This window comes from Puma concolor, chromosome B3 (assembly GCF_028749965.1).
Source record: "Puma concolor isolate L17-30 chromosome B3, mPumCon1.1.hap2, whole genome shotgun sequence".
Lineage (NCBI taxonomy): Eukaryota > Metazoa > Chordata > Mammalia > Carnivora > Felidae > Puma > Puma concolor.
The window spans coordinates 96,655,694-96,679,022 of NC_141672.1; the positions used below are offsets into that span (position 1 = coordinate 96,655,694).

The following is a 23,329-nucleotide window of genomic DNA, read 5'->3' on the forward strand; positions in this document are numbered from 1 at the left end:
CGTAGCGGAGGGGGAAACTGGCCTCACGGACAGAGCCGTCGGATTGGGGCAGCAGCCGGCGAGTGGATCCGGCAACTCCCAAGAATCAGACGCAGGCGGACCGGCGGGTGCCGGGTGCTGGAAAACGAAGGCCAGGCTTTCCCCGCGGGTCTGTGAAGGTCAGCAGCTTCAGCGGGTGCCAGTCAGGTACGCTCGGCCCGGTGCTTTCCAGGAAGTCCGTCTGCAGGCGCAGACAGGGAGTCGCACAGGCCATGGTGGCTGAGGAGGGAGAGGTTTCTGTCTTTCTGGCCTCCTTACCTCCTGGTCTCTCCGGGAGCGGGGAGGCGTTGGGTGCTGTTTTGGGGGGCGAACGGGCCCGGTCCGGGGCCGTGGGGCACGCTGGGCGTCGCCCGGAGGCGCGTTAACCCCCGGCTGCTGATGAATCACTCGGGGGCCCAGCCTTCTCGGGTTCGGGACCGGCCCCTTCCCCTCCCGCCGGAGCCCGCGCCTGTCGACGCTGTGCGAGCTCTCCGTGCCTACTCGCCCCTTCCACTCCACCCAGGCGTAGCTGGGGGGACGATCCTCGTAAAAGGGTGTTCTCACCCAGACTCCTGCAAAGGCTTCTGCTAGTTGAAAGTTAGAAAGAAAGAAAAGAAAAAAACCTTAGGTCACACCCTTGGGGGGGGGGGGGGCACTAAAATCTGGCTGGTCTTGCATTCATCGGTTTTGATCTATCTCCTTTGCCTTAAAATAAATTCCTGGCTCCTGCGCAGCACAGCTGGATCCGGCTGTGAAGTTTGTGTGTTGATGTGTTTTGAGGACGTGACTGGGTCGTTGTATTTTTGCTTATGAGGTTGGTGTCTTTCCTCTGCAAGCCTTCAATCTAATTACAAACAAATGGGAAACAGCCACTTTTTTTTTTAATAAATGTTTTAGTTAAGAATTTCATTTCCAACTTGCCGTTGGCTTCTCTTAAAACCAAAAGTCGTCTGGTAATGAACACTGCAGTAAAATTTATCCCAGGAGGTCATACTTGAACAGGAAATAAGCCTGTGGAGATTTAAGTTAGTTATGTGCAGTCTCCCTTGGGTTGTAACATTTTCATGCAGCTCATATTTCTTTCTCTGAGAATCCTTCAGATTAATTTTTTGGCAGATTAGGTTGATTAATTAATTGGCCTGTCAAAAAAATATATCGGGCTTCGAAAAATAGTTTTGTCTAGCCTCATTTACTTTTGCTAGTCTCTTCCTCCTAGTCTTTGACACATTTTACCCTACCACTTCTTTCAGAGTCTACAGTGCTTTTATTATAATATTTAAAATCCCCTTTCCAACTCATTTCTAGCGAAGAAACAAAAAGATAATTAAAATGTAAGATCCAGTATATTCTAAATCTTTTAGCCTGCTTGCTCTCCAACCACTCAGGATTCCTAATTTGCTCTTTATTTTACTTTTTTAAGTAATCTCTGCACCTCACTTGGGTCTCAAACTCACTACCCGAAGGTCAAGAATTGCATGCTGTACCTACTGAGCCAGCCAGGTGTCTGGAGTTTGCTCAACTTTAAAATGAGGTTATCGGACCAGGTGACCCCAAGATTATTCTAGCCCTAAATGTCTCTGATTTTTAGAATTCATTTATTCTCTTCATTCAGGAAGTATTGGCCACATTTGTCATTCCAAGCCCTGTGGTAGGCCTGAAGGAACAAAAATGATTTCCTTAGGATGTTACTGTCCCAGTGCTCAATTTCTTTTTTATTATTTTTATTTTAAATTTATTTATTTTTGAGAGAGAGAGTGTGAGCTGGGGAGGGGCAAAGAGAGGGGACAGAGGATTGGAAGCTGGCTCTGTGCTGACAGCAGAGAGCCTGATGCAGCTCTGAGTCACAAACCATAAGATCATGACCTGATCTGAAGTCTGATGCCTAACCTACTGAGCCATCCAAATGCCCTCTTTTTTTTTTTTTTTTTTAAGATTTTTTTTATGTAATCTCTACACCCAACATGGGCCCAAACTTACAACCCCAAGATAAAGAGTTGCATAATCTTCCAACTGATCCAGCCAGGCGCCCCTCAGTTTCTTTTAATCATATTTTTTGACTAATTTAAAAGTTTTGTGGTATACCCTCCAGGCCAAATTATTTTGCAATTAAAAACTTCACCTAAAGTTAAATACATACATAAAGTTAAATACGTGCAGGTCACATCCCATTACAATGATTGGTTTTCGCTCTATTCAGAGACTTTTCAAGTCTCAGCTACTGGTCCATTTAAATAAAGCGTAGGTTCCCTACAACAGAAAGGACTTGAAGGGTGTAGGGTGGTGCTCTCAGACTTTAATATGCATAAATGACCCGGGATCTTGTAGGTTTAAAGAGGGTCCCTGCATGTCACATAAGGAATGCTGTAGTCTCTCACACTGTATATATTTATTTATTAATGTTTTATTCTTGAAAGAGAGGGCGTGAGTGGGGGAGGGGCAGAGAGAGAGAGAGAGAGAGAGAGAGAGAGAGAACAGAGGACTGAAAGCGGGCTCTGCGCCGACAGCAGCAAGCCCGATGTGGGGGCTTGAACTCACAAACTCTGAGATTGTGAACGGAGCCAGAGTTGGACACTCAACCGACTGAGCTACCCAGGTGCCCCTCTCTCACTTTAAATATCAAGGATGGGACATTTTATGACTGGTGCTGATTACTGTGATACTAGATACATAGCAATGGCTTTTCTCAGTTCTCAAAATTTTTAAAAATAATCCTCTTCATTCTCACAAAAATAATTGCCTTCACAAGTTTTTTCTATTCTTTCTTCTTTTTTCCTCCTCTCTTCTTCTTTTCTCTTTGCTGTGTACTTTGAGCTTTTTTCCCCTCTCATCCTCGTCCATCCTCAGCTGTTTTCATTCCCATTAATTCAGTATTTCACTAATTCAACAAATAAGTGTTTTGCTCCATCCTGTACAGGGCGCTGTCATAGGCTTCTGGTGAATACAGACATACAAGACCTGGGTTTTGTCTGGGAGCTTACTCTCTCTGATACTGGGCACATGTACTTATTTATAGTTCAGAGCACTGTATGAGCCCTGTGTAGTGAATAAAAGCCTGCAGTGGGTGTTAAGGAGAGATCTTTTACAGTTGGGGTGGGGAACAAATGAAATCACCTTTTTTTCAACTCACTTCCCATCACTGTCCCTAGGCTATAGTCTCCGTACTATTTGGTTGTGTGACAAATGTACATAGAATACAGTAAGATTTTGTAAATTTATTTATTTGGATTCTGGGGTGAGCTGGCTATATGAAAATCATTTAGAGCAATAGCAGGGGAGTGAGAGGCAATAAGGGATAAAAATATACCTGGAAAGAGACCAAAAGAGGGAGGGGAAAAGATGAAGAAAAAGAGACCAAGGAGGACCTAGTAAAACAATAGGAGAAAATGGTTCTGTGGCTTTTCAAGTGTCAGTCCAATGTACTAATGTAATAGCTCTTGTAATTTAGACTGTGTTATCTTTTAAAGATCAAATTAGCTGGGAAACTATTCATCAAGCTTTTCAATTGCTCTTAAATTTAAATATGTGTGGACTCTGTCTTGATTAAAATAGTTGAGGGCAATAGTTGAGGCTGTCATAGTGGCTAAAGCACTGTTCTGTCAGTGACTTTCCTTGAAGACATTTGATTTACATGTCTCACTTATACTCATTTAAAAAAAATTTTAGGGGTGTCTGGGTGGCTGAGTTGGTTGAGCATCTGAGTCATGATCTCATGGTTCATGGGTTCAAGCCCCGCATCAGCCTGTGTGCTGACATTTCAGAGCCTGGAGCCTGCTTCGGATTCTGTGTCTGCCTCTCTCTCTGCCCCTCCCCTGTTCATGCTTTGTCTCTCTCTCAAAAATAAATAAAAATATTAAAATTAAAAAAAAAATATATATATATATATATAAGTATTTTATTCTTTTAAGTAATCTCCACACCCAACGTGGGTCCTGAACCCACAACCCCTGAGATCAAGAGTCGCAGGCTCCACTGCCAGCCAGCTACCCCATTTATTCTCATTTTTATCTCAGATTCACACAACTATAAGATCTTATTAAGAGGAAAATGCTATAGAAAACAGAAAAGTCTGCTTGACCTCTAACAGTCCATTAGGTACATATTGAAACTGTGAAGAACCAAACTAGATTTGCTATTTATGAAAAATGAAACATGAACATGTATACTATATGTATCTGCCTGTATGTGTCTGTAATCCGTTGTTATTGGCAGTAATAGAGATGTGAATAATCCAGAGTGGCAAATAATTGAAAATGTATGTGTCTATTCTGTCGTATTCTAGAATTTTATTTGAAACAAAATCATTAGCTTTTATCTTGAAGCAGAGTGCTACTTTGTATTTTTATTGAGGTATAATTAACATTCAGTAAAATGCTGAACATTCATATGTTACGTGTCCAGTTCAAGGAGTTCTAAAGTTTTATACACTGTAACTTCAGCCAAAATAAGATAGAAAACATTTTCATCACTATAGAAAGTTTCCTCATGATCCTTTCCAGTTTCCCTCACCTACCCTCCTCCAGTGGAGGCAACCACTTTTGACTGTATTTCTGATGCCATAGATTTGTTTTGCTTAGTCTTGGACTTGACATAAATGGTCATACAGTATATGCTTTTTGTGTGTGTCTGGCTTCTTTAATGTAATATAATGTTTTTTTTGTTTTTTTGAGAGGGGACTTGGGAGAGAGCGAGTGAATAGGGGACAGGGGAGGGGGAGAGAGAGGGAGGGATACAGAGAATCTCAAGCATGCTCCGCACTGGCTGCACAGAGCCAGAGCCAGACATGGGGCTCCATCTCATGAACCGTAAGACCGTGACCTGAGCCAAGATCAAGCTCAACCAACTGAACCACCCAGGCGCCCCTGTAATATAATGTTTTTGAGATTCATCTTTGTTGTGTATATCGGTGCTTGGTTCTTTTTTATTGAAGACTAGTATTCCATTGTATGAATACACCCTAATTTCTTTATCTGTTCTGTTCTTGATGGATGGTTGGGTTTTTTTCCAGGATTGGGTTATTAGAAATAAAGTTGTTGTGAATATTTCCTTTATAAGTCTCTTATGGATCGATGTTTCCATTTCTTTTGATAAACACCTAAGAGTGGAATTACTGAGTCATAGGGTAGCTGTATGTTGAACTTTATTAAAAAACCACCACACAGTTGTCCAAGGTGGTTTGTATATGACTTCCAGTTTCTTCACATTTTTTATGTTGCCTAATTTTAATGCTGTCAGCCTTTTTTGTTTTACCACACTAGAAGCTGTAAAATGGCACCTCAGTATGGTTTTAATTTGTATTTTTTTTTGATTAAAAATATTGAGTGCTTTACTGTGTAGCAATTGGTTTTACTTCTCTTGTGAAGTATCAGTTAAAGTTTTTGCCTATTTTTTTTCCAATGGATGGTTCATCTTTTTTATTGCTGTTTGTAGGAGTTATTTATATATTCTAAAAATTTTTTTAATGTTTATTTACTTTTGAGAGAGAGACAGAGCATGAACAGGGGAGGGTCAGAGAGAAGGAGACACAGAATCTGAAGCAGGCTTTAGGTTCCAAGCTGTCAGCACAGAGCCTGATGAGGGGCTTGAACTCATGGACCATGAGATCATGACCTGAGCTGAAGTCGGATGCTTAACCAGCTGAGCCACCCAGGCGCCCCCATAGGAGTTCTTTATACATTCTGAGTATAAGCCCTTTGTTAGATATGTATTTTTTACCCAGTCTGTGCCTTTTCTGTTTATTTTCTTGATGATGATGTGATAAGCAGAAATTTTTACTTTTTATAAAATTTTTACCATTTTATCAGTTTTTAATTTTATGGTTAGTGTTTTTGTGCCTAGCTCCAGGGTTGCAGAGATATTCTTAGTTTTATTCTAAAAGCATTCTTGTTCTAGATTTTACATCTAGGTCTGTGATCTGTCGCAGATTAATTTTTGTGTCAAGATGGGAGGTAGGGGTTTAGGTTCATTTTCCCCCCGTACAGGTATCTAGTTGTTCTAGCAATGTAGGTTTAAAATTTTTTTTTCCTTTCTCCATTAGATCAACTTGGTATTTTAACCGAAAATTAATAGAGCTACTTTGTATTTTGGTTGTGCTTTTATTTTTAGTTTCTTAAGCATGGGCCCTGTATCTTTAAACACAAAAGGAAAATACAAAAAAAGACTTTTATGCACCTCTTTGAGACTGTAGCTACATTGAGATTGATCCAGGGCTGGTTACCATGTATTTTCTGATGGAGGAACGTTAATAATGAATTTGAATTTGAAATGGCTTTCCTGCAGTTGAAGTAATGGATGCAATGTTAGTTTCAGTATTGCTTGTACCCTGTCCATAAGCCAGGCTGATACTGGAGGCGGGGGGGGGGGGGGGGGGGGGGGGGGGGGGGGTGGAGAGGGGGGCGGGGAAGGAAGGAGATTCAAGCTCGGAGAGATCATCTAGTACTCTATTAGAGCAAGCTGTAGAGACCTTAATATTTTCTTGTTTATTGATTGGTCAAAATAGATGTAAATATATATAATCCACGTGTTTTGGTTTCCATCTTTCTACTACACTACTCCAGTCCAGTCCTTCATGACAAACAGTTCCTGAATGTGTCCTGGAATAATTTCTAAGGAGACAGGTTGGTTATTGTTTCTACCAGATTTTATTGACTGATAACACAAAGCAGTATTATTTTTTTTTATTCTTTAATGCTTATTTTTGAGAGAGAGAGAGACAGAGTGCGAGTAGGGGAGGAGCAGAGAGAGGTGGAGACACAGGCTCTGAGCTGTCAGCACTGAGCCCCATGTGGGGCTCAAAACTCACCAGTGGTGTGATAATGACCTGAGCCGAAGTCGGACGGTTAACCGACTGAGACACCCAGGTGCCCCGAAAGCAGTATTATTATTATTTTTCTTATTTTTTATTTTTGAAAGAAGTATTATTTTTTAAAGACATCACCTCAACTATATTACTCCAGTGTAACTGTTTTAATTTTTCCTCATTTCCTTCCAGGTTTTGTTCATCTATTTACATATTTTTATATGGTTGTAATCATAGTGTATCTGTTCTTTTCTGTTCAGATATTGAGTGATAATCAGTAAACACTTTGCCACATGTGTGTCATCCTTGTTAGTAAAGACACAGCTGGAGACACAGACTATACCAATTGGAGAACTTAGCATTGGGGAATCTTGAACCCAAGCTTAAGTAAAATAGAAGCAAAGTTAAGATTTTCAAAGACATGTTACCCCTCTATGGAAATATAGGACAACTCTGGTTTCCTTATTTTCTCTCTTTAATATGTAACAGCTTTATTGAAATTCACATCCCGTATAAGTCACTCATTGCAAGAGTACCGGTCAGTGAATTTTAGTATATTCACAGAGTTGAGCAGTCATCACCACAATCCATTTTAGAACATTTTCATCACACCAAAAAGAAACCCCCTACCCATTAGCAGTTGCTACCCGCTTTCCCCAGTCCCCACCAACCTAGGCAACCATTAATCTGTTTCTGTCTGTATGGATTTGCCTATTCTGGATATTTCATAACAATGAAATCATACAGTATAGTCTTTTGTGACTGATTTCTTTTGCCTTTATACTCTTAATAATTTGAGAATACTGAAATACGGACAAGCAAGTTTCCTTCACAGATGTGCACGCTTTTTGACCTGTAAAGGTATACACTCCCTCAGGTACATATGCTCAAACACCTACACCTACTCATTAAAAAACACAAACACACCAAGACAAACATACAGACTAAGGTAGCTGATAGAGATAACCCTTTCCAAATAAACAGTTTCATATCAGAACATATCTAAGCACTAATACCACTACAAGTACATCTAGGTGAACACAGTTCCTGAAGTGTGTAAAAGAAGACGGTTTGAAAACGTGGCAAGCTGGGAGAAAATGAGGGCTCACACAAGACAAGAGACATTAGAATGTGATGGCAAGTTGAATTTATTTAATGTGTACAGAAGCAACAGTCTGACATTTATTTAATATGTATATAGGCATACAAGTAAGAGTCTTGGAGCTCCTTAGTCTATTGCATAGCAGTCCCTTTGAGCAGGATGTTATTAATTGTAATTATAAGGTAAAGAATTTCCATATGGAAAACTATAACGAACAGAATATTTTGGTTCTCTGGGTGTGGTGTTACCATTTTAATGAGTCGTTAAGGAATATTTCTTTGATATGCATACAGTGAAAAGAGATGAGTCCCCTCAAATGTATACATTATAAGTCTGTCATCTATTCAGGCAGCTCTTTCCCTGGAGCAGGCATGGCACAATTTGAAATAATAACCCCAAGATTTATTTTTGGTCTTGGTGGGTAATTATTAACCCAAGTTAGTATTCTTTTTTTTTTTTTTAATTTTTTTTTTCAACATTTTTTTATTTATTTTTGGGACAGAGAGAGACAGAGCATGAACGGGGGAGGGGCAGAGAGAGAGGGAGACACAGAATCGGAAACAGGCTCCAGGCTCCGAGCCATCAGCCCAGAGCCTGACGCGGGGCTCGAACTCACGGACCGCGAGATCGTGACCTGGCTGAAGCCGGACGCTTAACCGACTGCGCCACCCAGGCGCCCCCCAAGTTAGTATTCTTAAAGAATTCTTTTGTTTCCTTGTTTGTTTCCTCTTTAATATAGCCACTGGGGTATTATACCTGCTTAGTGGGAGAGTGGCAGTAGGTGGGGGTGGAATGGCAGTGGGGCAGAATGCTTAATTAGATTAGGAAATGTCAATAAATATGTGATTATTTGACAGGCAGGCACCCATTTTCACCTCGGCAAGGCCTTGTTAGTTATCAGCACACCCTTTACACCTGCCTTTCCTTTGCCATTTTGTTTGAGCCCCCATTATTTCTTCTTATCAAACCATCTCTAACTTTCCTAAGACATCAGACTGCGTTCCCAGGTGAACTCCTGGGTATAGTTTGCTCTCCAGAGTGTAGTACTCATCCCTGCCTTCAGCCCCTTAGCCTTCCCCCTGCCATGTCCTCTTCTTCCCCCTCCCCACCCCCCCACCCACCCCCCAACTGCCAAAACCTTAGCTCTGGTGTATATTTCCTTTTGAGTAGGATACCAGGGAAGGCTCTTCAAAGAAACGTTGTTTGAACTGGTCCCTGAAAGATGCGAAAGGATTTGAACACGAGAAAAGGGGAGAAAGGTATTTCAGGTGTAACGAACATTGTGATCTGAGGGTTGGAGGCAGAAAAGCATGGAACTGTACTTCTTTCACCAGAAAACAGGGTGTGTGAAGATCACTCCTTCCCCTTTACTTTTCTTCCACTCCTTTCCCTGGCTCCCTTCTCATTCCTCCCCCACCCCCAGCATGTACTTTGATCTCTTTGCTTAGTATATACTTCTCTTCTATCTAGCTAAATCTGTCCTTCCCTGACCACCCACAGTGATCTCTGAACTTCTCTAGTACTAATTACCAGCCCCATTCTTTTGTCAGTTAATTTTATATTGCTCTGATTAAAAAAAAAAAAAAAAAAAAGCTTTGTGTGCATGTCTCATTTTCAGATAGAGTGTGTTAGTCAAGATTCTTAGGTCTCAGGGAACACAACCCACTTAAAGCTAGCCTTTCACAAGGTATGGTGGCAGGGCTGGGAGTTGTAGTGGATTGTTACTGTAAGACAACTGAGCTCCCTTACAGGTAGCTGGGTTCTCAGCTGGAACCCAGAGCAGGCCCTTGGGAAGCCCCTGTGCTCCCTCCTCTGTCTACAGTGTACATGGATTCTCCTCAGCCTCATTCTGTGCCTGTGCTCCATTACAGGACGTTGATTTGGATTTTTATGAATACTTTGCGTTACAATATTACCTATCTTTTTTTTTTTTTTTTTTTTTTTTTGTAAGTAATCTCTACACCCAACGTAGGGCTCCATAATATTACCTCTCTTGATTACTGAGTTTTTTGGCACTCTTAAATCTTGCACCTGAGGCAAGTGCCCTTCTCTGTCTCCCTAGCCCCAGTCTGTTGCATCCTGTCCTTTATGGGCTGGCTTTCTCTGCTTTCGAGGCTTGTGCTTACCCCTTAGCTTCAGCTTAAATGTGGCTTAAACTCACTATGATGCTGCTCCTAGACTGATGACATGTGATCTCTCCGTTTAGATTTTGTTTCTTAGCTTTCCATATTCCTGGTGAAGAATTGGATTTGATCTTTCCTACTTGGGCTAGGGATCCCCCCCTGTACCAAATATCTGGGAGGGAGGAGGCATTGATGGTTGCTTAGGCTGTATACTAAACAGGGCCTAGGGTAAAGGTTGTCCCACACAAGGGGGCTTAGGTTTGGACATCCTCGAATGTGCTTGCTTTGGTACCTGAGATCAGAGGGAAGTGAGTATGCCTTAACTTTTTTGTACCTGCACTGCATCTAGCAGATTAACAGCTGAAAGGTGCCTGTGTCTCTTATTTAGTACCCGTTTATTGCTACGATTCTCTGACCATTTGACCATTAGGATTAACTTTAGGCATAACAGACTAATCAGAACAATATTTTTAATGTTTAAAATAAATTACTGAAATGCGTTTTATCATCACTTGGATGATTTCTAGTTTTAGAACAAATTAACTTTTTTAAACATTTTTGAAACTTATTTTCTGGTTCAGAAAGAAAGGGAAAATAGAATGTTGATAATCAATTGAGCAAAAAGTGATAATCAGCCTTTGTTGACTGACCACTGGTCCAAATAGGGTATGGTTAAATCGGTTACTCTCATCATCGATTTCAAAGCTTACTGATCCCCACCCCCCTTATTTTATTATACATTTATTATCTATTATGTTGCAGGCCCAATGATGGTCTGATAATATAAAAATAAGTGCCTGTCTTCAAAGTCCTCATAGCCTGTAAAGGAAACAGATATGACATAGCTGATTATAGTATGGTGAGATAAATTTTGGTAGAAGTGGGGCAAGGTGGTGACTTAGCACCTCCGTTCTACTGTTGTCTTTGTGTATATCTATCTTTCACATTTTTTTTTTTTTTAGTTTATGTATTGATTTTGAGAGAGAGCATGCATGCTTGAGCAGGGGAGGGGCAGAGAGAGAGGGACAGAGAGAATCCCAAGCAGGCTACATGCTCAGCTCAGAGCCCTGGCCCGATCAATCTCATGAGCAGGCTTGATCTCACAATGATGAGATCATGACCTGAGCTGAGTTAATGAATGACCTGAGCAGAAATCAAGAGTTGGATGCTTACCTGACTAAGCCACCCAGGCGCCCCCATCTCTCACTTTTTTATATTCTCTTTTTTAGTCTTTATCTCTCTCATCCAGTCTCTGCAATCAACTGTATTGTATGGATCACAGCATAGTAATATCTCATATACCTAGTACGAGCTATGAAGTATTTCTTAAAAATGAACTTTGAGAATAATTAATAATGACTTTATTAGCTAACAGCAAACCCTTGCTCTATGTCAAGAACTGTTCTAAGTGATTTATATGTATCCATTTAATGAATCAATATATCAGCCTCATGAGATAGGTACTGTTATTATTTTTGTTTTGCATATGAGAAAACAGAGGGACAAAAGATAGTTGACTCTGTTGTCCAAGGTTATAAACTGACATCTTTGTAGGAAGGTTGAAATATTTTTTTAATTTATTTTTTAAAAATTTATAATGTAGAGAGAGAAAGGGAGAGAGAGAGAGCACACATGCACATGTGTGCATGCAAGTGGGGGAAAGGCAGAGAGAGGGAGACACAGAATCTGAAGCAGGCTCCAGGCTCTGAGCTGTCACCACAGAGCCTGATGAGGGGCTTGAACCCAGGAACCACAAGATTATGACCTGAGCTGAAGTTGGAGGCTTAACCCACTGAACCACCCACACACCCATTAAATCTATTTTAAATGTCATTGTTTAAAAGTTTATTTATCTTGAGAGAGAGTGAGTGTGATCAGGGGAGGGAGAGAGAGAATCCCAAGCAGGCCCCCTACTGTCAACATGGAGCCTAATGCAGACCTCTGTCCCATGAACCCTGAGATCATGCCCTTAGCCAAGATCAAGATTCAGAAGCTTAACTGACTAGGCCACCCAAGTGCCCCTAAGTGTCATTTTTTGTAAAAAGTATTATAAAGTTTTTCCTTCCTTCCTTCCTTCCTTCCTTCCTTCCTTCCTTCCTTCCTTCCTTCCTTCCTTCCTTCCTCTTTCTCTTTCTTTCTTTCTTTCTTTCTTTCTTTTTCTTTCTTTCTTTCTCTCTCTTTCTCTCTCCCCCTCCCTACCTCTCTCCCTCCTTTCTTTCTTTCTTTCTTTCTTTCTTTCTTTCTTTCTTTCTTTCTTTCTTTTTCTTTCTTTCTTTCTCTCTCTTTCTCTCTCCCCCTCCCTACCTCTCTCCCTCCTTTCTTTCTTTCTTTCTTTCTTTCTTTCTTTCTTTCTTTCTTTCTTTTTCTTTCTTTCTTTCTCTTTCTCTCTCCCCCTCCCTACCTCTCTCCCTCCTTTCTTTCTTTCTTTCTTCCTTCCTTCCTTCCTTCCTTCCTTCCTTCCTTCCCTTCCCCTTCCCCTTCCCCTTCCCCTTCCCCTTCCCCTCCCCCCCTCCCCCTCCCCCTTCCCCTTCCCCTCCCCCTTCCCCTTCCCCTCCCCTTCCTTTCCTTCTTATCATGGTAAGTGTACTGTTTAATCCCCACCATCCATTTCAGCCATCCCCCCACCCACCACCCCTCTGGTAACCCATCTGTTCCCACCAACATCCTAGAATTTGTATTCTCCACCTGGGAGATTTCATTGCTGCAAATGGCAAGATTTCTTTTTTATGGTTGAATAATATTCCATTGTGTATATATACCACATCTTTAACCCTTCATCTATTGATGGATACTTGGGCTGCTTCCATAGTTTGGCTATTGTAAATAATGCCGCAATAAACATAGAGGTGCATGTATCCCTTTGAATTAGTATGTTTGTATTCTTTGGGTAAATACCCAAATTCCTGGATCATAAGGTAGTTCTATTTGTAACTTTTTGAAGGACCTCTGTACTGTTTTCCACCGTGGCTGTACCAGTTTGCATTCCTACCAACATTGCACGAGGAATCCTTTTTCTTCACATCCTCTCCAACACTTGTTTCTTGTCTTTTTGATTCTAGCCATTCTGACAGGGGTGAGGTGATACCTCATTATAGTTTTGATTTGCATTTCCCTGATGAGGAGTGATGTTGAGCATCTTTTCATGTGTCTGTTGGCCATCTGTGTGTCCTCTTTGAAGAAATGTTTGTTCATATCCTCTGCCCATTTTTATTTGGATTATTTGTTTTTTGAGTGTTGTATGAATTCTTTTTATATTTTGGATACTAACCCTTTATCATATATATGTTTTGCAAATCTCTTCTTTCATTCTGTAGGTTGCCTTTTAGTTTTGTTGATTGTTTCCTTTGCTGTGCAGGAGCTTTTTATTTTGATAGAGTCTCAATGGTTTATTTTTACTTTTATTTCCCTTGCCTCTGGAGACATATCTAGAAAAATGTTGCTATGGCCAGTGTCAGAGAAATTACTGACTGTGCTCTCCCCAAGGACTTTTATGGTTTCAGGTCTCACATTTAGGTCTTTAGTCCATTTTGAGTTTATTTTTGTGTATGTGAAAGAAAGTCCACTTTCATTCTTTTGCATGTAGCTGTCCAGTTTTCCCAGCACCATTTGTTGATGACTATCTTAAATGGAGTCCTTCAAATTTAATTTAACCAAAATCATTTGGAGGATATAGAATTTATTTTAAAAAATTTTTTTAATGTTTATTTTTGAGAGGGAGAGAGAGAGTGAGCACAAGCAGGGGAGGGGCAGAAAGAGAGGGAGACACAAGATCTGAGGCAGGCTCCATGCTCCCAGCTGTCAGCACAGAGCTGGACAGGGGGCTCGAACTCATGAACTGTGAGATCATGCCTTGAGCCGAAGTCTGGGGCTTAACCTACTGAGCCACCCAGGCGCCCCGTGGAAGTTAGAATTCATTGTATGCATTTGGTATTATTCTGTTCTATTGACTTGCCTTCTGAGGTTGTTGACTTTTATAGGCTGTTGGTAATTGCATTAAATAGTTTCACACTTTTGTGTTTTATAGTTTGGTCTTCCCTTTTGCGTCCACCTGTGGCTTCTTGTTGCCAATTACTGTCACTTCAGTAATTTGCTTCTGTTAATGTGTAGTGTGTTGTAACATAAAAGTAAAACCATGGTAGAAAGTGTTTTATAGAGGCAGTGTGATACAGTGTAAAAAGCATGGGTGTCAGGGTCATGTTTAAATCTCACATCCACTGTTGAGAAAGAAGTTACACATCCTGGGGCAGGCTCTTTATTGTCTCAGCCTCCGTTTCTTCATTTATGAAATGGGGATAGTGATAGTTTGCAGAGTTTTTATGAGGATATGTATATGGTAAAGTACCTGGCATATAATAGGTATGCAAATGAAGTTGATTCTTTCCCCCCCACTACCCCCATTATATTGGAATATGGCATATGGCCTCCTCGTTAATATGAGAAACTCAGGTAAATGAAAGAAATGTGTTAAGATGTAAGATAAAGACAGTCTTATTCTCTCACTTAAAAATATTATTTTTTCAGTTGGTATGATAAGTGTTAATTTGAGAAAAATTATCCTCAGCTTTCGTTTTGGGTCCTCTCAGCAACATCCTCTTCTTCCCTGCATTAAATTGCCTTTACTTCTATGTGACTCTCTTAACTTCCCTTGTTTGCTCTTAAAGGAAAACTTTCCATCAGCCCCTTTTAAAAGAACCTGTTCCAGGGCAAACCTTATGACCCTGAGGGCAGTAAACCAGGCTTCTTGGCCAATAGCAATAATTTCTAAAACTTCCCTTCTTTCATCAGTTCTGCTTTTTTCAGCTATCATCAGTCTTAAAATATTAGTTTTTCATTTCATCCCCACTCTCTTCCATTTCTCCTTTCCCAGCAACTGTTCCCACTAGTTGCATGGTCCTCATTATTTCAGTAGTTTTATGTGGTTTAGTTTTTATTATATGTATTTTTCAAAGGTTGTCTTTTTGTAGTTTTAATTATGTATAGGGAACTCTCTTATCTTAATATCATGAAAAATTTCAGTTTTTTGTACCAGAGGTTTTTTTGCCTTCTGTCTTGAAACCCCAGTAAAAACCTGTAATATTATGTGGATGCTTCACCACATACAAATACTCCAGGTCAAGTCACCAAATTTGTTTTAAACAATTTTATTGAGGCTTAATTAATATGCCATAAAATTCATCCATTTTAAGTGTACAATTCAGTAATACCAAATGAATTTTCCTATCAAAAACTCTTCAGTGCTATCTTTGGTCTAGAAGATGATAGTTGCCCTTTTCCCGATTTGTTCCCAAGATCACTTATGTGGGATGTGTGGCTGTTGTTCCTGGTTGCCATGTGGTTACTTACAAGTATCCATCTGTTGGTTATTGCTTCGATTATTCATTCTGAATAATATAGTAACTTGTTAAGATCGAGGTTATCTACACTTGGGACTCAAGGTCAAGGTTGAGGGGGTAGTGCCATTTTCTTGAAGAATGTTTCCTTTTTGCCTATTGACTGGTGTAAGTTACTCTCAATGTTCTTCACCTGAAGATAATTATACCCTCACTCCAGGGCCTACAATCCCTTTGAATGGTTCTGTAGGCTCCATCTTCCCCTTGAGACATCAAGACACATTATGCATATTGTAGGCATGTGCCTTTTAAACCATTGTAACTGCTTTCCATGTTAGTCTGAAAATTAATTTAATTGCTGTAGCAGAGACCCTAGTCTCCTGAAATTAGAGTAAAACTGGTAGTATCTTTTTTTTTTTACTTTGAATTTTTTTTTAAATTTTTTTTTCAACGTTTATTTATTTTTGGGACAGAGAGAGACAGAGCATGAACGGGGGAGGGGCAGAGAGAGAGGGAGACACAGAATCGGAAACAGGCTCCAGGCTCTGAGCCATCAGCCCAGAGCCTGACGCGGGGCTCGAACTCACGGACCGCGAGATCGTGACCTGGCTGAAGTCGGACGCCTAACCGACTGCGCCACCCAGGCGCCCCAAACTGGTAGTATCTTTAAGAGTCACAAGTGTGCTGTTTCTGTGAAGGTGTATGAAATGTCTTCACCATTATAGGCGTGAGACGTAGTCTAGAGGAGTGTGCATTCATACCAGTCAGGGCACCAGACACCTGGTGCAAATATTGGCAAACATTGAGGCTAAATGCCGTGCATCCTGAGCATTGTTGACCTTCAGAAAAGAGACCAAGTAGGGTTGGAAGAGCTAGGAAGTGATTTGGAGAGGGTGGACTTGAGCAAGTCTTGGAAGGGTGTGCAGAGTTTGGATAGAATGTAAAAGTGAAATTTGAGGATGGGGTAGGGAGGATTGTTGAAGAGAAGTACAGACCGTTGTGGGAAGCAAATGAGGCAAAGGGGTGTAGTGAACTTAGGAGACTTGTGAGACTCTAAGGAAGCCAGCCAGATTAGAGCAGAGGATTCCTAGTAATTCTTTTTTTTTTTAATGTTTATTTATTTTTGAGAGAGAGAGAGAGAGAGAGGCAGACACAGATTCTGAAGCAGGCTCCAGGCTCCGAGCTGTCAGCATAGAGCCCGACTCAGGGCTCGAACCCACAAACTGTGAGATCATGACCTGAGCCGAAGTCGGATGTTCAACCGAGTGAGCCACCCAGGCTCCCCAAGGATTCCTAGTAATTCTTAGTGAAAGTAGGAAGGTAGAGTTTATCAAAATCACCTGAGAAAAATACAAACACCTAACAAATAAAAGATTCTAAGCAAAGGAATGAAATGTAAAAGCACTATTACAGGAAGCCTAGTCAGGTGACTGTAAGCAAGCTCATTAGAGCAGGAAAACAAGAGCTTAGAGTTAGGCAGGGAGTTTGCTTGTCCCCGGGAGAGAAGGCTTGGTAAAGCATTGTTTTTACTTCCTTTCATTATGAGGCTCCAGAAATTTCACTAGGTACTGGAATCGTTCCTGGGAAGGGGCAGGGTTCAGAAACACAAGGCTTTGAAGACCTGCGCATAACTTCAGAAAAGTTGAAGTTATTTCTCTTGATGTTTCTTTAGGGAAAAGGAAAAAACATCCTAAAACTGGCCTCAATCCCAGTTTCAGAGTTTTCAATTAGAGGGCCTTTGGTCCCAAGCTGTGAAACTTGGGGGGAATATTGGTCTCATAGATTGTTAGGTTTTTTTCTTAAGTAACATTCTGAAATTCTTTTAGTAGAACTTTGATGGCTAATGCTTCTTGTTGTTTTGCTTTTACACCAAAGTGGAACTTTGCATTTATTTTTATTTTTTAAAATTATTTCTATTATTTTTTTAATGTTTGTTTATTTTTGAGGGAGAGAGCGCAAGCAGGGGAGGGGCAGGGAAAGAGGGAGACACAGAATCAGAAGCAGGCTCCACAGGCTCTGAGCTGCCAGTACAGAGCCAGATGCAGGGCTCCAACTCAGGAACCATGAGATCATGACCTGAGCCACAGTCAGATGCATAACTGACTGAACCACCCAGGCACCGCTGCACTTATTTTTAAAAGTTGAATGATCTTAAACTCTTAGATCTGGAAGGATTTTAAGAGTCATTTGTTAACCCTTACAGTCACTCATTGTAAAAGAAAAGTGGATCATATTTGAGGAATGGATGTACATGAATAATGGGGTTGGTTGACCTGTCTAAAATTCCTTAGGATATCACCATCTGCAACTAAAGCCTATATGAAGACTGCTTCCCACACATCTCTTTCCTAAATTCCAAATATACTTTCCTAACCTATTTTCCTTACTCTAAAGTCTTTTTGGTAATATCTTCCAGTACTGTCTGCTCTTGAGTATCTTGGTTTTAAAATTTAATTAAAATAGTGACAATAGTTAGATACTTTTGAATTTTAAAAAGTGGGAGAAGGGGGTGCCTGGATGGCTCAGTCCATTAAGCATCCGACTCTTGATTTCGGCTCAGGTCATGATCTCATAATGCGTGAGTTTGAGCCCTGCGTCAGGATCCATGCTGGCCGAACAGAGCCTGCTTGGGATTCTCTCCCTCTCTTTGCCCCTCCCATGCTTGCTCTCTCTCTCTCTCTCTCTCTCTCTCTCTTTCTCTCTCTAAATAAATAAATAAACTTGAAAAATTAAAAAAAATAAATTTAAAAAGAGAAAATGAAATAAAGAACAAGGCAGAAATGAATACTACTCTAGTGTTTTTACTGTATTAATAAAATTTATAATTTGCAACTAAAATATTTTTGCATCTATTCCTGTGATTTATGATGTTTTGGGAATACATGTTTTTATGAAACATTTCTATTTTATTACAAGAAAATAGCAAATAAAAATTTGCTTTATTTGGTGACTTTTCAGGAAAACATTTATTAATATGGTCATTCCACTTTAACTTTTTCTCTGTTACACAACAACACTGGCCCATGTTTGACTTCATTATTGACTTTTTTCATTGTTTAATCTATCTGTTCTGGTTTTTCAAGTCCCTTTCCTGAAATATTTTACTTTGTTTTTGTGCTTATCTGGCATGATTCAGCTTTCATATATTTCCTTCCTACTTGTAACATTGTTCATCTTGGCAGTGATGAGAGCACGTTGCTATTTTTTTCCAAGGTTGAGTTCAATAGGGTTTCCTTAAAGTAATAGATTATTAGAGCTAGGAGAGACCAGAGACTATTGAGGCCTATGGTTAAACTGAACAGGCTTCATCCTCTTGCCACTTGTCCTCTGTTGGTAATGGCTGCCCAAGGACTGAGGCCGAGTCTGCGTTCCCTGGGGAAAAGGCTATTTGATTTGCTGTGTCCGTTGTGGATGGGTCCATTGTCAGAACTGGGACCGTATTTTAGTTATTCTTCATGTACCCAAGCAAATTGAGACTTGCTCATAGTCACAGAGCTCTTAAGTCCATAGATCTACAGACTTCCAGTTCAGTGCTAGGAGCTAAGTGCTAGGTGTTTTCTCCTTAAGAATTCTGGTATTCTGGATTCTTTGTTGTCGTTTTCTTCCTTGAGTAATAATTGAATTCTATCCGCTACTTAACTTTGTTCTAGTTTGTTATATCTTCAGGAAAGATTGAGAAATATTCATCAGACAGTCTAAAGGTAGGATTTTCCTTATGCTAGCAGAGAAAAGGGACTTGAGTTACCTAGTCTACCTAAAATTGAGAATTTTCTTTTCATTTGTTTTTAAGACTGAAGGCTTTTCCATTAAAATTTTAAAACTTGCTACTGTATTATCCCCATTCTAATCCAACCAGACCCACCTTCTCCCAAAAGGGAGAAAAGTAGAATTTTATTTCGAAAGAATGAATTTTATTTGAAGATCAGTTGTTGGTTCAAAACAAAATCTGGTCAGGAAGGATTAAAACACTAGTAGAATGAGACAGAATAGGGAGATACTTTAAGAACTTTTTATTTTAGACATTTGTCTACTGAATTGCTTGCCATTTTGACCAAGGTAGTGTGTTATTTTGCAGTTACAAATACAAATAACAGTAAACAACACAAATAACAATAGTAGCTATATACTGTATATACATTAGTACTTTTTTAATGGTCATTGATTTGGAAAATCTTCATATAAAAAATATTTTCCACATCTTGTGGGTTTATTTTGGTGATCTAGATTAGTTCTTGTAATCCCTTAGAGCATTTTCTCCCATATTTTACCAAAATCTTACATTTTTACAGTCTCTAAAATGCTGGGATAGCATTCATACAAAATATTTTGATGCCTTATTAACTGTTAATCAGCAGATGTGCAAGTATTGCCAGCAACCATCACGTACATCTTCATGTAGGCACATTTTGTTGAAAATAGTTGATTTCTCCCAGGATAGTTTCCTCATTTGGAAGTATATTTTTCCATATAAACATGTTTTCAATTTAACAGCAATTTGCTTCTTAATCTTTATTGTGGCACAATTGTTGATATATAGCACTGCTAGAGGATAGAGTTCTGCGTACCCATGGTTGGAAAAAGGGAGTGAAGAAAGAGACGTCCCAGTGATGGGTTCTTTTCGGTATGCCACTCAGGCGATACTCTGATGGAAGGTGGCAGGAGAGGCCGAGGGAGAATCAGATTTACTTTTGCTGTATGTCCAACTTTGCTGGTCACTACTTTTGAAAATTGAGAGAGAATAACAGTGTAACAAAAGAAAATTAAAAGTATTAAGTATGTACCTACATTTAACATTAAATCTACAATTGAGTATTACAGTTTCTGTGCCCTGTTTGTGCCATCTTTGATTCTTGTGATGTCTTAAATTGCCATTTGAGAAGCATTTATAAAGCGGGGAGAAAAACAAGTATGTAATAGGCACTTAATAAATGCATACAAATATATATTTATTTAAAAATGTGGAAATTGGTAAGGTTGAAAAAGGAGAGCTTTTCAGAATGAAGGGAAAAAAGAATGATCTGAAGCCCAGGAAATTCAGAAGGGATGAAACTGAAGAAAGATGTTACCATTCACCTTTTGTTCACTGCATGAAATTCAGATTGCTCTCAGCATGATTCCTTTTAGACCTAGCCTCGTTTATTTTAGGGTTTTGTATATAGTTCAATGCTTACTAACTCTGTCGATTAAGAAAATTCTTGAAAGAGAAACAATGAGTCATAGTGATACTTCCCTTTGGGAGAGAAAGAGAAAGAAAGCCCTCAGATTGGTCTCTCCATTATATACTTGGAATGGATTCAGCATTTTGATTGATGGCTGAGCACTGTTAAGCTTCCCCTAGCTACCTCATATCATATTTGGTTCTGTCCACAGTATGACTGGTAGAAGACTCTGGGTTAACCAGCAAAGATAAAGAGCTCTGTAACCTTATTACCCTAAGAGACTTGTTCATATGATGTCATTTCTATTTTAAGATTTTTGACTTTACAACAATTTTTAGAAAAGCTCCAGCATTTCCTAGCCTATCCAGTTTATTAAATAAACAAACCAAGGAAAAGGAGAAGACTGAAAAATATTTGGTCCTGAGAAACTGAGTATGCTAAGGGTGTGGCTGTTTTGGCATTCATCAGTGGTGCACACAGAGTGGGTTCCTCTCTGACTTGGCCTTTTATCCCTGATGCCACAACACCACCAAGAAGAATGAAAAGAGAGGAGGTAGGCTAGGACTGGGAGCTGGTTTGGCTGCTTTGAGCCAGAGAAGGAAGTAGGGTACATGGGAGCCACAGAGTCTCTCAGTAATCTTATTGAAAGATTGTTTTTGAAGTGTTGTGAGTAACCTGTGAAGTATTTTCTTGTAATAGTCACAAATTATCTGGCTGCTTTCTACTTTGAGGATGCCCTCAGTGACCTTCCAATTAAATCTCTTCTTTTTTTCTGGCCCTAACAAGTATATCTGGGATGCCTCTAGACTTCAGATTTTATTTTCTTTCTTTGTGCTTTTGGGATCTATAGATCTCATTTTAAAAATTTTGAGGTGGCATCAGTAGCAGTGGCAGGAAATATGGGGCTACTTAGCTAATCTCATATGTGGGTTGGTTCATTTCCGTGGAATTTTTACACAGAATAATCAACCACCATTTTCTTAAGTTTCTGTGTGCAAAGCAACTGCCTCTCTCCAAGGTGGGTTCATCTAGGTCAACAGTAGCATCCCAAGAACGCTACAAAATTATTTAAATGTACTGTCTTTTAGGCTTCATTGTATAGAAGATATAGTGAACAGAAGGTTGAATTTAGCATCCATTTTTCCCTTTAAAAAAAGCCTTATTTGCTATAAAAGTAATACATATTATATACAACTAAAATAAAATGGTTTTTACTTTTTAGAAGGTAAATACTGTGTGCATAGTGCTTTGGATGCAGTGGACAGGAAGTACATGTTTGGGTTATAATTAGTGTTATCTAGAATTCATAAGCTCATAAAAGGGAAATGATCTTATGAGAGAGACTCTTAAACTCTCTTGCAGTTGAAGAGTCTGCTGCACACTGTCCCTGACAAATATTCATACTTAGCCTCTGCTTTAATAATGCCAAGAAAAATAGATGACTTTCTTTACTCCAGTCTTCTCCATCAAAGAGACTGTTCCTCAAAACAGCAGAGATGAAACTCAAGTCTAATATTAAATGAGAGAGCATTTTAGATGCCTTAAATGTTAAAATCTCCAGGTGGAATTAAGTTACTTTAAAATTGTTTCCGAATTTATTCTGAAGCCAGGTTCAAACAAAAAAGAAAATGCAATGTTGATTTTATTTTATTTTTTTTTAAGTAGGCTTCACACCCAGCATGGAACCCAACATGAAGCTTGAACTCATGACCCTGAGATCAAGACCTGACCTGAGATCAAGAGTCGGATGCTTAACCGACTGAGCCACCCAGGCACTCTAATTTGACTATTTTTTTAACCAAAGCAAGTTGAAGTAGATACTTATGAATTATTGGATGATGAGCCATATCCAGTTCCAATGATTACATGGGTATTTATCTAGAGGGAGTATTTTGATCCTAACTACTATTATCTGCTATGTATCAACATTGAAATACTTTTACTTAAAAATAAACACATGTAAGGACTAGAAGTTTTCTTTAGCATGAAAGGATAATGAGACTATCAGTCAGTAGTCAATATCTGAACTGAGAAGACAAAGCTAAACAATACTTACTATGATGAGGGAAAACTTTGTTGGCTAGGTATAGTCTATCTGAGCAGATGAGACCAATCTTTTATTTATATAGGGTTTTTGGGAAGTGTGGAATTTCAGGCCTGGCAAACTTTTCCCAGGCCATAATGACATCATCTGTAGAGGCATGATTTGGTTGGCATTCAGGAGTGTTTACTAGAGTGAGTCTCTTTCTGATTGGCTGACGTTCAGAAGTGAGAGACTGATGGTGATTGATTGGCTTACAAAGGCAAATTGTTTTTGGTTTTGTTTTTTATGACTACTTGTTACCATGGCTAAAGAAAAATCAATCTGTTCTATGTGGGGACTTTAATTCTCAACATCAGATACATAGTTACTTGCGCAAAGCAGGTGTATATTGAAATATTTTGAGGTATAACTTAAAGGAAGAAAATCTTAAGTGGACAGCTTAATAAATTTTATTCATGTATATATACTTGCATATATATCACCCAGTTTAAGATATAGCATTTTCATCACCTCAGAATGTTTTCCAGTGTCCCTACCTAACCTATATCCCCCAGTAGCTATTCTGATTTCCATCCCCATCGATTAGTTTTGCCTGTTCTTGAATTTCATATACATAAAAGCACACAGTATATATTATTTCATGTCCAGTTTTTTATATTCCTTTTGGCATATTGCATGTGAGAGTCATTCATGTGTTTGCACATGTCCAGTACTTTATTACTGTGTAGTGTTCTGTTTGTGACTGTACCACAATTCA

General features: G+C 39.5%; 1 protein-coding gene across 1 annotated transcript in view; it reads left to right on the plus strand.

Annotated features, from left to right (window-relative positions):
* The window catches only part of TMOD3 (tropomodulin 3), an 80,594-nt gene continuing 57,265 nt past the window's right edge, over positions 1 to 23,329 (plus strand). Inside the window, exon 1 of the mRNA XM_025920011.2 lies at positions 1 to 186. The gene's annotated coding sequence lies outside the window, so the exon portion shown is untranslated. The remainder of the gene's footprint in view (positions 187 to 23,329) is intronic.